At 40.8% G+C, this 16,349-nt stretch overlaps 1 protein-coding gene across 2 annotated transcripts in view; it reads right to left on the reverse strand.

The window, feature by feature from the left end:
* Positions 1-16,349, reverse strand: part of LOC102280627 (phospholipid-transporting ATPase IB) — a 455,079-nt gene that overhangs the window by 174,795 nt on the left and 263,935 nt on the right. The window lies entirely within an intron of this gene.

The raw sequence follows: 16,349 nt of genomic DNA on the forward strand, positions 1-16,349 counted from the left end.
CAGCAAATGCTAAAGGCACTAATTACAGCCTGGTATGTATTTTATGGGGAGTTAAATTCTCAAAATAGCTTTTCTTGTTGCAGATACTTGTCAGTCTTAGACTTACACTAAATAAGCTAATATACAATTTAACTTGAATCTAATATATAACTCAATTAATTAACATCTGGGAAAAATTCCAGAATTCGTTCCTGAGATAGACCTCTTGATAGCTATCCAAGGATATATGCAAGTATGCAGTAATAATGATGCATTTTTTATATTTTCATGAAAGAAAACTCTCACAATAGGTTGTAAAGGAATAGGCATAATGCTTGTCATTAACTAGATTTGCTAAGAAGTTTGTTATCCATTATTTTCATAACTTATTGAGACATTCTTTCAGGAGATGAGAATAAATGTGATAAACAGAAAATGCTGTCACCTTTGATCCAAGGGTCAAATTACTATGAGCATACATTAATTTTATGATTGTCTGAAATGTCTTAGCTTATTCAATGTTTACCTTATTAGGTGAATGTTAAAATATGTAAATAAGAAATAAAAGAGCTGATTAAAGAAAGTCTAAAACCACATATTGGAGCTTCTGAGAAGAGCTTTCAAAAACAGAAAAAGAAAACCACACAAAATGAAAGAAATACGGGAACAAAAGAAAACTTCAAATAAATTTTATTTCACATCCTCAAAGAGATATAAGAAGATATTTCACCCATGAACTAAGGTCAGGATGTTACTATAAAGGTAGGGAGGAAAATAAATAAAGCACTTACAAATTAAAAAGAAATAAAAAGATCAACATTTAAAAAAACCTCAATCAGAGGGCTAGCAGATAAGACAAGGAATCTCCAAGAGGGCAACAAATAAGATAGAAGAAAATCAAAGAAAATACAATTCTGCTTGGGAGATAAACCGCAAGGTTTGATATATGACTAAGCTGTAGAAAGACAAAATGCAGAAAGTTGAGGAGGATATCACTGAAAACAAAACAAAAGATAATGAAAAAAAATTTCCTAGACTAAAGAAAACCAGTCTCTAGATTGAAAAGGCACATAAAGGAAAGAAGATCCTCCCCCCTTCCCACATGTGCAAATTTCAGAACACAAAACATTGTGAGAAGACAGGAAAGTATCCTAGAGTCTAAGTACAAAGGACTGGGAATCAGAACTGCATTGAGTTTCTCTCAGAAGAAAGGTAAAGGACACAGAATTCTGAGAGGAAAAGAATTTCAGCCTATGATTTTATACCTAGCAAATCTACCAACCAATTACAGTAAAAAAAAAAAAAAAAAAAAAGATATTTCTGGTTATCTAATGTCTCAGAAATACACTACCAAAGTAACGCTTGTTAAGAACCTACTGATGTTTATGCATCAGGAACATGACTGAAGAATTTGAGAATAAAGATGACAAGGGGTCCAGGACACGAATTTCCAGAGCAGAAGGAACAGACCATCTAGATGGAGCCTGGAGGACGAGCGCTTCAGAAGGGAAGGAGGACGGACGGGACAGCATACAACAAACGCCAGGATGGAGCACATGGAGAGTATTTTGTAGAGCATCGAAAGTATGAAGAATTCAGTTAAGAGGCAAAAAAGAACAGCTTTCAGAAACTACAGGAAAAACTGAAACCTGAGCAAGAAAGGAAAAATAATCCTAACACATCTCTTGGCTCTAGAGCAAACATGATTTACATCATTTTACAGAGGTTAACATGGATCCGTGCATTTACATGATAGATGTAACTGCCCTAGAAGCGAGGAGGGGGAATAGCGCAGGGCTATCGGAGAAGGCAATGGCACCCCACTCCAGTACTTTTGCCTGGAAAATCCCATGGATGGAGGAGCCTGGTGGGCTGCAGTCCATGGGGTTGCTAAGAGTCGGACACGACTGAGCGACTTCACTTTCATTTTTCATTTTCATGCATTGGAAAAGGAAATGGCAACCCACTCCAGTGTTCTTGCCTGGACAATCCCAGGGATGGGGGAGCCTGGTGGGCTGCTGTCTATGGTGTCACACAGAGTCGGACACGACTAAAGAGACTTAGCAGCAGCAGCAGCATGGGGGAGGGCTTGATGAACTATGGACTGAGGTTCGTGACATTGTACAGGAGACAGGGATCAAGGCCATCCCCATGGAAAAGAAATGCAAAAAAGCAAAATGGCTGTCTGGGGAGGTCTTACAAATAGCTGTGAAAAGAAGAGAAGCAAAAAGCAAAGGAGAAAAGGAAAGATATAAGCATCTGAATACAGAGTTCCAAAGAATAGCAAGAAGACATAAGAAAGCCTTCCTCAGTGATCAATGCAAAGAAATAGAGAAAACAATAGAATGGGAAAAACTAGAGATCTCTTCAAGAAAATTAGAGATACCAAGGGAACATTTCATGCAAAGATGGGCTCGATAAAGGACAGAAATGGTATGGACCTAACAGAAGCAGAAGATATTAAGAAGAGGTGGCAAGAATACACAGAACTGTACAAAAAAGATCTTCACGACCCAGATAATCACGATGGTGATGATCACTCACCTAGAGCCAGACATCCTGGAATGTGAAGTCAAGTGGGCCTTAGAAACCATCACTACGAACAAAGCTAGTGGAGGTGATGGAATTACAGTTGAGCTATTTCAAATCCTGAAAGATGATGCTGTGAAAGTGCTGCACTCAATATGCCAGCACATTTGGAAAACTCAGCAGTGGCCACAGGACTGGAAAAGGTCCGTTTTCATTCCAATCCCAAAGAAAGGCAATGCCAAAGAATGCTCAAACTACCACACAATTGCACTCATCTCACATGCTAGTAAAGTAATGCTCAAAATTCTCCAAGCCAGGCTTCAACAATACGTGAACCGTGAACTTCCAGATGTTCAAGCTGGTTTTAGAAAAGGCAGAGGAACCAGAGACCAAATTGCCAACATCTGCTGGATCATCAAAAAAGCAAGAGAGTTCCAGAAAAACATCTATTTCTGCTTTATTGACTATGCCAAAACCTTTGACTGTGTGGATCACAATAAACTGTGGGAAATTCTGAAAGAGATGGGAATACCAGACCACCTGACCTGCCTCTTGAGAAATTCGTATGCAGGTCAGGAAGCAACAGTTAGAACTGGACATGGAACAACAGACTGGTTCCAAATCGGTAAAGGAGTATGTCAAGGCTGTCTATTGTCACCCTGCTTATTTAACTTCTATGCAGAATACATCATGAGAAACACTGGGCTGGAAGAAGCACAAGCTAGAATCAAGATTTCCGGGAGAAATATCAATAACCTCAGATATGCAGATGATACCACCCTTATGGCAGAAAGTGAAGAGGAACTAAAAAGCCTCTTGATGAAAGTGAAAGTGGAGAGTGAAAAAGTTGGCTTAAAGCTCAACATTCAGAAAACGAAGATCATGGCATCCGGTCCCATCTCTTCACGGGAAATAGATGGGGAAACAGTGGAAAGAGTGTCAGACTTTATTTTTCTGGGCTCCAAAATCACTGCAGATGGTGACTGCAGCCATGAAATTAAAAGACGCTTACTCCTTGGAAGCTAAGTTATGACCAACTTAGATAGCATATTGAAAAGCAGAGACATTACTCTGCCAACAAAGGTCCGTCTAGTCAAGGCTACGGTTTTTCCTGTGGTCATGTATGGATGTGAGAGTTGGACTGTGAAGAAGGCTGAGTGCTGAAGAATTGATGCTTTTGAACTGTGGTGTTGGGGAAGACTCTTGAGAGTCCCTTGGACTGCAAGGAGATCCAACCAGTCCATTCTGAAGGAGATCAGCCCTGGGATTTCTTTGGAAGGAATGATGCTAAAGCTGAAACTCCAGTACTTTGGCCACCTCATGTGAAGAGTTGACTCATTGGCAAAGACTCTGATGCTGGGAGGGACTGGGGGCAGGAAGAGAAGGGGACAACAGAGGATGAGATGGCTGGATGGCATCACTGACTCGATGGACGTGAGTCTGAGTGAACTCCGGGAGTTGGTGATGGACAGGGAGGCCTGGCGTGCTGCGATTCATGAGGTCGCAAAGAGTCAGACACGACTGAGTGACTGAACTGAACTGAACTGATGGGGGAGGGAATTCCTTACCCACCAAAATGGGAAGTCAGAGGTGAGGTGTGAAACAGACAAACCAACACAGAGCACAAGCACATTCATTAGAGATAATTTCCAGGAGAAACATCTAAGGGGGTTTTTCTCTTGGAATTATGACCAGAGGAGAAATAAAAGTAGTGGTAAAGATTATGATTGTTAATGGAATGTAAATACATACACACTCCCAGTGTATGTAAGTATATACATATATAGACACCCTATGCCTACGTGTACTATGACTTAAACTTTTAAGTAAACTGTATGTTTTATTTTTATGAGAAAATTTAATGTAATTTTACTTCCCAGAAACATTAATTCTCAAATTATTGACAACCTGGTATAAATTTTATTTCTGTATGACATTTGGATTATAGGCATTTTTTTTCTACTGCCACGGTTAGGCCACTGATGGTGCTGCTTATTTCTTTGCCAAGTGCGTTCCAAACACTAATATCAACTTAAAATCATGTTATTACATCTCACTCAGCACAGCTTATATAATTAAGAGGAGGAAAAAACCCAGGAAAATAGCTGCCTCTTAATTAAGACAGGAGAGTCTTTTAATACAGTTGTGGGTATTTTTTTTCTCTTAAGGGAAGCAAAAAACAAACATCTTGTATAACTCTATTGTTCATCCCTTAAAATCCTTAACTCCAACAAAATTTATAGGCAAACTGAAAACAAAATGATGAATAAAGTGTAAAGATGATCATAATCCTATTCTTGAATATTTCTAAAAAGTTGGAAAAGATCATCAATAAATTGAGGGTATAAGCTAATACACCATAATCACAGTAATAATTGTTACAAAAGTTCAAGTTGCCAACCCAGGAAACAAGCTACCTGCCTGCAGTTCTGCAGCTAAAAGCTCAAACTGGCTTCTCCTGTTCTCTCTCTCTCTCCATGCCCCTCTTTCGCAATACCTGAGCCATTTGCACTGAGCCATTCACATCCTTGTATTTGAAATTTCTGGACATTTATTTACTATTACAGCAAAGTCACATTATTACTACTGCTGGAAAATGGGTCCATGCATCACACACGTTAGCATTTTCAGGTTGGAAACGGACGTATTCTAGAGATAGAGCAGTTTAGAAAAAAAGATGTGTTCTCTGGTCTCATAGATTTGTTCTGGCTGGGGCTAGGATGACAGCAGGATAGACGATTAATTGTCGTCTTGAACGTGATACAGGCTATTAAGGACAGTAAAGGCTGCTCAGGACTCAAAGCAAGGCCCCAGCTTCAGCTGTGGCATGAAAGACAGGCGTAGCTCCTACCAAGATGGACGGGGAGAGTCAGTGCTCTCCTCCCTACTGTAACTTCTAACTTGCCATCTAAAGAAGCAGAATCTTGTGTCAGTTCATCAGCACTGAGACCAGAAGCACAGCTAAAATCAGAAGCAACACGAAGCCTCATTCAGACAATCTGCCCTTTCCACATTACTTCAGTACAACAGTCCTTCATTCGGTCGGTACTGAATGAAGATCACAAACCCTCAGAGCTGAAGGAAAGCTGCTGTGACAATGACTTTTCTGGGGTTCAAAGCCCAGGGGAAAATAAAACCGAATAGAACTGAAACGACTTTGCTGCATTTGAATGGTGGAGGTTGGCTAAGTGGGCTCCCTAGGAAGAGGAAGGTATGGACGGTCCACTCCACAGCAATCCATCAGTTAGGGCTCTGCACAGAGTTTAGTTCTTGCAGACTCTCCAGGGGTTTGACTGGGTTATGGCTCACTGCTTATGCTGTGATCATGTGTGGGGCATACATTTATGAAGCACCAGCCATGTACGAGGCTCTCCTCCAGGTGCTGGAGATTCGGGGGCAAAGAATGGTCCTTGCCTCCATGGCAACCGTGAACTAGTGGGAAACACAGGAGAAAGGGGGAAATATACAAATCAGAGGGTCCAGACGGGGAAGAAAAGAAACAGGGTGTTGTGAGATGGAGGTGAGAACAATCACCTTTCAAAGGGAGATGGATTAGCCCAGGTAGAGAGGAAGAGGAGGTGAATCTGTTTAGACTACAGGACAGAGGGTAATTCTGCTGGAGCTTAATAAGTAATTGGGAGTGTGGTGTGATGAGGCAGAGAGGTGGATGAGAATCGACCAAGAGAGGAGGGGGAGGGAAGAGCAGCGAGGCTAGGTTTTGAGATGAAGGCATCGACACCTTTCTTGGACAGGTAAAGTTTGAGAGGGCAAAACAACATAGATTTTAATTTCAAATAGCAGTCTTTCCCTTTCTGATCATTTCAAGCCAGTACTTCACATACAAGCCAAGCCATTGTCAAAGTCAGATCATTTAAAATATGCCATGTGAATATTCACCAGAACAATACATTTTAAAATATTACATATGTTTTTCACATCTGGCTCTTAAGAAGGACACAGTCCCTCCTCCTGAGAGGTGAATTCCTTAGCTCTCTTTCAACTTTTTGAAAAATCTCTCAGTTCTCTGAAAATATGAATTCCTAGTTTGGTTCTCAAGAGATCTCTTTGTTTGTAAGGTCACAGGGGTACCTAAAAGTTAAATCATGTGTAGTAAAGCATAGGTATCTGAAGGTTTTTTAAAATTCAAGCAGAAATATCTTTTATGTAGGTATTTCAGGTCTAAAAAGTCTTTGGGGAACCAAGAAATCAGCTTGAAGTTTAGTTCAAAAAAGGTTTATATGTTGTTCAGAATGCTCTTATTTCTTGCCCTGAAATTAAGGTAACTTGTGATTCAAAGCTCTCGTGAAAATATTTCTGAAAGTGTGCTAAGAGACAGATTTGAGTGCACAGCTGGTGCAGGGACCCTGTACTGCACTCAGTGAGTCAGGGAACAACAAAGAATAGAATATTAAAAGGAAATTTAACAACCCCTTTCCCCTTCCTGCGTGTGTATGTGTGTGTGTGTGTGTGTGTGTGTGTGTGAAGTGATCCTAGGGGTCCTGCTGCTTCATGTGTTTCCTCTGTGTTCTGCCGAGTGCAGAACAAATGAGCAATGCAAGCAGACTGAGTTTAAAAAAAAAAAAAAAAAACAGTAAGAATAACAACTTTAAAGGAATTAAATGGTCCAACTCTCACTCAAGGGAAATATGGCAAAACATTCCCAGTGACAGGATTATAGATATTTTTCCATCCTCTCTTTTCCACAGGGAATAAGTAATGTGACCGAGTTAATTGTCTCACTATTGGTATTTATTTTAAGAATTTTGAGGTTTGACATATAGATCAATAGACTATAACTGAGAACTCAGAAATCAACCCTCTCATTTTGTGGTCAACTGATTTTCAATAAGCGTCCCAAGACAATTTAAGGAGGCAAAGAATAGTCTTTTCAATAAATGGTGCCAGTGGATATTCACAGGCAAAAGAATGAAGTTGGACACCTGCCTTACCCTATATACAAAACCCAACTCAAAGTGGACAATGGTCCTAAATATAAGAGTTAAACCTATAGAACACCTGGAAAAAATATGAGTCCATTTTTGTGACCCTGAGTTAGGAAATGGTTTCTTGTATTGTGAAAGTGAAAGTCACTCAATCGTGTCTGACTTTTGTGACCCCATGGACTGTAGTCCATGGAATTCTCCAGACTGAAATACTGGAGTAGGTAGCCTTTCCCTTCTCCAGGGGATCTTCCCACCCCAGGGATCGAACCCAGGTCTCCCACATGGCAGGTAGATTCTTTACCAGCTGAGCCACAAGGGAAGCATTGTGAAGTGAAGTGAAAATGTTAGTCGCTCAGTTGTGTTTGACTCTTTGCCACCCCATGGACTGCATCCTGCCAGGCTCCTGTCCATGTGATTTTCCAGGCAAGAATACTAGAGTGGGTTGCCATTGCCTTCTCTAGGGCATCTTTGTGACTCAGGAATCAAACCCAGGTATGCTGTATTGCAGGCAGATTCTTTATCATCTGAACCATCAGAGAAGCTCTAGTTGCTTGTATATCTGACACTGAAAACAAGGGACAAATAAGAAAAAGATAAATTGGGGTTTGTGAAAATTAGCAACTTTTATACTTCAAAGGATACCATCAAGAAGGTGAAAAGACAACTCACACAATGGGAGGAAATATTCACAAATCATATGTCTGATAAGGGATTTGTGTGTGTGTGTGTGTGTGTGCGTGTGTGTATATGTATGTATGTGTATAAGAATCTTCACAGTTCAATAAGAAAAGACAACCCGACTGGCAAAGAAAAAATAGGCAAAGGATCTGAAGAGACACTGCTTCACAGAAGATATACAAATGACAAACACACAAAAAGGTGCTGGATATTGGTCATTTCTGTGTTATCGGTCAGTCATATTTGACTCTTTGCGATCCCATGGACTGTAGCTTGCCAGGCTCCTCTGTGCATGGAATTTTCAAGGCAAGAATACTGGACTGGGTAGCCAGTCCCTTCTCCAGGGGATCTTCCTGACCCAGGGATCGAACTCTGGTCTCCCACACTGCAGGCAGACTCTTTACCATCTGAGCCACCAGGGAAGGGAAATGTAAATCAAAACCAGACTGATGTACTGCACACCCACTGGGATGGCCATAACTAAAAAGGAGGGTGGTAACAAGTGTTGGTGAGGGTATGGAGACATTGGAATCCCTGGATATTGCTGCTGGGAATGAAAAGTGGTGCAGCTGATTTGGAAAACAATTCGGCCGTTCCTCAAAATGTTAACATAGAGTTACTGTCTCTCTCTGTCTACACAATTCAACTGTATACACAATTCAACAATTCCAATCCTAGTACACACCAAGGGAACTGAAAATACATGTCTGTACAAAAGACTTGTGTATGAAAGTTGACAGGAGTATTATTCATAATAGACCAAAGGTAGAAACGTTTTAAATATCTATCAATTAGTAAGTGGATACACAAAATGTGGTCTGTCCATACAGTGGTGTAGTACTTGCCACAGAGAAGCGAAGTCCTGACACCTGCTACAACATGGACCAACCCTTGAAAGCCTCATGCTGATCCAAAAAAGCCAGACACAAAATGCCACGTGTGGAAGTATTCCTCCTACATAATAAAGCGTCCCGAAGAGGCAAATCCAGAGACAGGAAGTAGGTTAGAAGTCATCAGAGGCTTTGGCGGTGGTATTGGCTCTATTTTTTTTTCTACTACTTCTCCCAAATGTCAAGCCTCTACCAGAGCTTTGGCTCTTTTGCCTCTTCCTGTAAACAGACCTTCTTCTGTAGTTAAAAGAAAGAAAAATGCTGTAATAGCTGTAGCCTTCATCAAGACAGTAACTTAAATATTTCCACATTTTCAAAATTAGACGCTGCATGCCATTTTATAAGAACAGTTTGTACTTAATTTCTCAAATGCCAGTATGGTTTTCAATGTGAAATATGGACAGAAACTCCACCAATAGGCACAGCTTTAGGTCCCAAACATGCGGAAATTTAAAAAGAAACCTTTGCTTTGGAATAAATTATACATATTACAGATTTATGTAATCAAATCAAAGATATATTACCTCCCTACTCTTAAATAAGGGTAAATAAGAAAAAGTAAGCGATCTCTAAGTATCTATCTCTAAAGCAAAGTCAGAATTTGTAGGACATGAGAATTTAAACAAGAAAAGATACTTTAACAAAACTCTTAGTTAAGTATCTACAACACATGCACTGAAAAGTAACAATCAAGAAACCAGAAGCTGGCGACCGAATGTTTAATACGGTGAGTTGGAAATGGTTATATTTTGGACCCAAGACCTGAGTGTTTCAGCACTATTAATTGATGCTGAAAATTTGGTGGCTGTGTCTCACACCTCATTTTTCTCCTAAACAAGCTTCATAAAGCTCAGCGAGCCTCTGCCTTTTCTTTATACTAGAAGTCCCCTGGGGCTGTGACTTCAGGTTCACAGAAATCATTTTTTCTACACAACTTGAGTCAAGAAGTGTTTGCAGGGCCAGCAAACCTGGGCTGTGTCAGCTGGGCAGCCAGGCCACACCAGGTGCAGACTCCCGAAGGAGCTCCTTTAGAGCAAAATACCCGCCCAACCGAAACCCTGTCTTAAAAGAAAAAGGGGGGAAAGCTCACTTTTAAAGATACTTTCAGATTTAGAATGTGTTTACAGAGAGCTTGACAATTTGGGGCCCCCATCAATCAAGGAGAAACTAGCCCCACCCACTAGCACTATAAACGCAGACACAACCATTTTCTCTACTGAGTTGTGAGATCAGGACAACTGCAAAGCTACAAAACTCATTACATGGAATTGGCTAATATCAGAAAAAATTAAACTCCAAACATATGGAGATGCTATTTCAGAGTTAAAATGAGCTTCCTCATTCCTTGTAGGTTCTAAGTTTTACAGCTTTTCAAGTAGGCACCACTTATTTCTATCTTCACACTTTCAATACATATTGTAATTTTTACTAACACTACTTCCTGGAAGCCCAGAATCCTCTGTTAACATCATCAAAGCGACCCTTCCTCACAGCCCCCCTCACTCCCAGAAAATGATGATAAATGCATACAAGCATTTAAAAATATCCTGGCAAACACTAAAAGGCTCTTGAAGTTTAAGCAAAACGTTTTGCCAAAGTACACAGGGCTCTATACATGCAAGGCATCCCTTTAGCGGCAGAATATTATTAATGTGTTTTTTCTCAAGAGCTGGATCTGTTCATGCTTGCTCTGATCGTTTGTTGTCTCTTCTGATACCTAAGTTCACGCTGCTCTTCACAGTATTTCTCCTAAATTGGAGTTAAGTAAAAGCGCTAAAGACAGTGTTTCAGATAAACTGGAGATGTGGTCTTGTGTGCAGACAAACCCACACCCAAGTGCAAGTATGTTCTCAGACGCATCGCCTGTAACACACTTCTGGAAAACACAGTATTGGGACCAAGCCCAGCTAAGGCAGAGAGTAGGTAATAACCTGAGGTACCGGCCACAGATAAGTTTCACGGGTCCGCTGGAGCATCACATGGAGAACCTAGAAGAGCCTGCAGCTAGAGGTGATACTGGATCTGGTTTTCAAAGGATATGTAGCCATTTCAATACTCAAATGTAGCGAAGAGGCAAGGGGCATTTGGGTTGAGAGGCTCATTTAGACAAACGCACAAGAGCAAGGCAGTATATATCATCTGTGCGATATTTATTAAATGACTGTAGCTAAAAAAAGTCCATACGTGGGCCAAGTCTCTACAAATATCCTATTTAAGGATATACATATATATACGTATATATTAAAGGGATATTCCTTAGAGAAGACTCTAGAGAATCCCTTGGACAGTAAGGAGATCAAACCTGTCAAACCTAAAGGAAATCAATGCTGAATATTCATTGGAAGGACTGATGCTGAAACTGAGGCTCTAATACTTTGGCTACTTGATGCAAAAAGCCAACTCACTGGAAAAGACCCTGATGCTGGGAAAGATTGAGGGCAGGAGGAGAAGGGGGTGGTAGAGGAGGGTGAGATGGTTAGATAGCATTACTGACTCAATGGACATAGGTTTGATCAAACTCTGGGAGACAGTGAAGGACAGGAGAGCTTGGCATGCTGCGGTCCATCAGATTGCAAAGAGTCAGACATGACTTAACGACTGAACAATAAATTCCTTAAATTGACATCAAGGAACCTCCATTAAATGACTGTGTTACAGCAGGATCCTCTATGACCCACCTCCCAGAATATTGGAAATAAAAGCAAAAATAAACAAATGGGACCTAATTAAACTTAAAAGCTTCTGCACAACAAAGGAAACTATAAGCAAGGTGAAAAGACAGCCTTCAGAATAGGAGAAAATAATAGCAAATGAAGCAACTGACAAACAACTAATCTCAAAAATATACAAGCAACTCCTACAGCTCAATTCCAGAAAAATAAATGACCCAGTCAAAAAATGGGCCAAAGAACTAAATAGACATTTCTCCAAAGAAGACATACAGATGGCTAACAAACACATGAAAAGATGCTCAACGTCACTCATCATCAGAGAAATGCAAATCAAAACCACTATGAGGTACCATTTCACGCCAGTCAGAATGGCTGCGATCCAAAAGTCTATAAGCAATAAATGCTGGAGAGGGTGTGGAGAAAAGGGAACCCTCTTACACTGTTAGTGGGAATGCAAACTAGTACAGCCACTATGGAGAACAGTGTGGAGATTCCTTAAAAAACTGGAAATAGAACTGCCTTATGATCCAGCAATCCCACTGCTGGGCATACACACTGAGGAAACCAGAATTGAAAGAGACACGTGTACCCCAATGTTCATCACAGCACTGTTTATAATAGCCAGGACATGGAAGCAACCTAGATGTCCATCAGCAGATGAATGGATAAGAAAACTATGGTACATATACACAATGGAGTATTACTCAGCCATTAAAAAGAAAACATTTGAATCAGTTCTAATGAGGTGGATGAAACTGGAACCTATTATACAGAGTGAAGTAAGCCAGAAAGAAAAACACCAATACAGTATACTAACGCATATATATGGAATTTAGAAAGATGGTAACAATAACCCTGTATACGAGACAGCAAAAAAGACACTGATGTATAGAACAGTCTTTTGGACTCTGTGGGAAAGGGAGAGAGTGGGATGATTTGGGAGAATGGCATTGAAATACATATAATATCATATATGGAACGAGTCGCCAGTCCAGGTTCGATGCACGATACTGGATGCTTGGGGCTGGTGCACTGGGACGACCCAGAGGGATGGTATGGGGAGGGAGGAGGGAGGAGGGTTCAGGATGGGGAACACATGTATACCTGTGGCAGATTCATTTTGATGTTTGGCAAAACCAATACAATATTGTAAAGTTTAAAAATAAAATAAAATTTTAAAAAAATGACTGTGTTATAGATTTAATTGTTCTCCCAAAGACTGCATTATAATTTTAATATTCAGTTTCAATTATATTATGAAACTCATTTTAGCAATCTGTTATAATCCTGTCATCTGGTTTTCCTGAGATCTGCAGTAAGTCAGTTAATCAAAAAATGAATCAAACCCAATACATAAATATTTTGTTCAATTGAGAATACACAAACGTAAATCTGTTCACTAGACGTGATTCTGTCGGTAGGAACTCCTCTCTGAGACGAAGTTCCATCTTCTCCACGACACACAGACACCACAAGATGTCCATACTGTAAGTTACAAAATGTCCAGTATCACTTTTTTTTAAGGTAAAGAGAAAAATGTGCATGGCAATTTGGGTGTAACTCCTTCATGATTTTTTTTTAAATCCACCGTTTTTTTCCGTTGTTTTACTCCTATCTAATCAGCTTTCAAAGCAAACCTCCACCTTTGAGTCTTTCCAAAGCATACAGATTAGTTCTCATTGGACAACACAATGCCCTCGCTTTCTGCAGCAATATTTCATCACGTCATGTAAGTTTACACTATATGGTTATGACAACTTGCATGCCTAGCAAGGCAGTAACCACTGAAAGGGACGCAAGAATGAAAGGGAAACAGGACTTCATTTTTATTCCTCGCAACTGGAGGAGAAAAAATTTCCAGGTGGAAGGCTGGAGGTTTATTTTTATGACAAAACTAAAAATAAGTTGATTTTCAGATTTCTTTCCTACTAACTTAATATCCGACGTCTAAGCCTTCTACTTAACAAATAAAATCAGGATGGGCACACACAGTGGTTACGTCTTCTTTTGCTCCCCAATCTGCCGTTTTCATGAGAAAAGGACAATAAAAGTTTACCATATCCCTATATTTTGTGTAGGAAAGGAAGTTCACTTGGGGTTACTACATTTTTTTTTCAATTAAAACATACAATTCATATCTCCTAAGAGATATATTGATTGATTTGTTAGTTTATTTTTTATTTTTAATTGAAGTATACTTAATTTACAATGCTATGTTAGTTTCAAATGTACAGCAAAATGATCCAGATATATATGCATTTCTCTGGTATTCTTTTCCATTATAGTTTATTACAAAATATTGAATATAATTCCCTATGCTATACAGTAGGACTTTGTTGTTTGTTTTATATATAATGGGCCTCCTTGGTGGCTCAGATAGTAAAGAATCTGGAGGAGACTGGGGTTCGATCCCCAAGTCTAGAAGAGCCCCTGGAGAACGGAATGGCTACCCACTCCAGTATTCTTGCCTGGAGAATCTCATGGTCAGAGGAGCCTGGTGGGCTACAGTCCATAGGGTTGCAAAGAGCTGGACAGGACTGAGCGATTAATACTTTCACTTTTTCATCTGCTAACTCCAAACTCCTAATTTATCCCTCCCCCACCCCTTTCCCCTTTGGTAACCAGAAGCTTGTTTTCTATGTCTTCAGGTCTGTTTCTGTTTTATAATATAAGTTCATTGTGTCATCTTCTTAGATTCCACATATAAGTACTATCACAGGGTATTTGTCTTTCTCTTTCTGATTTACTTTACTTAGTATGATCATCTCTAGGCCCATCCATGTTGCTGCAAAGGGCATTATTTCATTCAGTGTGTCTATTTTGTGGAAGTTGACATGCGGTGACAGGGCATCCATCATCCCGTCTCTCCCCACTCCTGTCTACTCCCAGGGGATGGGGAACCAGAACGGAGCTGCTGCCTCCAAGGTCTCTGTGAAGCTGCCCGCGGGAACTGAGCCTCCCTGACTGAATACTGATCACTTGTTCCACCTCAGTCATTCACCGTGTGTGTTTGTAAAGACAAGTTCTAAGAGAACATACACATATTTTCAACAACCATGGGAGGCGTCTCTAAAGAAAGACGTGTTTTTAACGTCTAGTATCCAGATGATGAATCTCTAATGTAGGTTACCACACAGATCACATTTTTGATATTTAAGTTTGTCTAGTAATATCCGTTCACATCCAATCACTTAACAATCTTCAAGTTTCAAGGCATACTAAAACATTCCCCAAAAGCAAGCCCCAGTCCTCCAGCTTCATGGAGGAAGAAGGAGGAAGAAGATTTAGCAGCACTTCCTCCTCGATCATCGTGGCCACCTTCATGAGAGAACCACCCACAGACAGGGATGTAGGAGGCAGATTTTTACTAGCAGCAGTGATTAGAGTTTACCCGTGTGAGCTTCCAGAATACTGATGTGCATGGCTGCTGGGCTGGAGTGATGGGGCAATCCCAAAGCTGGAGGTGATCTGGCTAGAAGCTGGGAGACAAGGGGCATTTCATTTGGGTCAGAACACTAACCCATTCCAGGTGAGTGTGTCTGGACAGCCTACCAAGCACAGAAAATGCCTTAAAGAGAGAAATGCCCTGGGCTCCACAGCCATCCCCAGGAGAAGGGGCGCAGATTCCAGGGGAACCTGAAGAGGAGGCACGGCCAAGCCCCTCCCAACGCCTCCCCTCCAAGCACACCTTAATTCTCTTTCACAGGCAGGCTCCTTTCTGGTTGCAACTGAAGCCATCTTATTCTGGCAACAGTCCAGTGTATTCTACAGACAAACCTCAGAAAACCAAGCAAGGTTAGGCTCAGAGTTCATCTTCTGTGTCTGAATGGAAGTAGATTTGCTGAGGGTCTCAGTGATTCCCAACCCAGAAAGATGCTTTCTGCTGCTTCTTCCTGGAATCAGCACAGAGTGGGCAACTGACCGCTTTGACGGGAGGTCTTCGAATCACAAGCCCCTTTCGGCCACTGAAACCATATCCTAGCGACCCCCCTGTGGATCCTCTCACTGCTGCTCACTGAGAATTTCACAAAGGTCAAGTTTTCCCAGCAAGGATGGAGATGTGAGGCAGGCTGAAGTCAGGACTGAGACGGAAAAGCTCGGTCTAGCTGTATTGGCTGAAGTCCTCCTTCACCGTGAGACACACACATCCTTTGTGAGAGACAGCTCAGGGTCTGAGGGCAGCTGTTTCCTCCCAAGGGACAGTTTTTTAGGAAAAAGAAATCCATATAGTGCCTCCAGGTGTTCGAGAACCTGCCATATAACTCCTTTAACGTCAAAATAAGTAGCTGCACCTGAAATCATACGCAGGATTTCTGAAAACTCCAGGAAAAGGGTTCTATCAGACATCTGGACCGGATTCAAGCTATTGCATCATCATTTCTGGTATGACTTCTTAGGACTGACCTGCCATCTAATTCGTGGTTTTATAATCATGTTCCTGTGTTTTTATTACTCTTCCCAGGTCAGCACAGATCCCTGCTCCTTATCCTCACTGGTCTCAGAGATATAAGCACAGATGCGATGTGTGCATTCATTACAACCAGTGTGTCTTCTTTAAAATGTTGGCTTGGCCATCGTTTGACTATGAACACATTACTTCTGACCTGCATGCTCCTTGGTTTCTTCACGTAAAATGGGGATCACCTTACTGAACATCT

Source organism: Bos mutus, chromosome 12 (assembly GCF_027580195.1).
Source record: "Bos mutus isolate GX-2022 chromosome 12, NWIPB_WYAK_1.1, whole genome shotgun sequence".
NCBI classification, from domain to species: Eukaryota; Metazoa; Chordata; class Mammalia; order Artiodactyla; family Bovidae; genus Bos; species Bos mutus.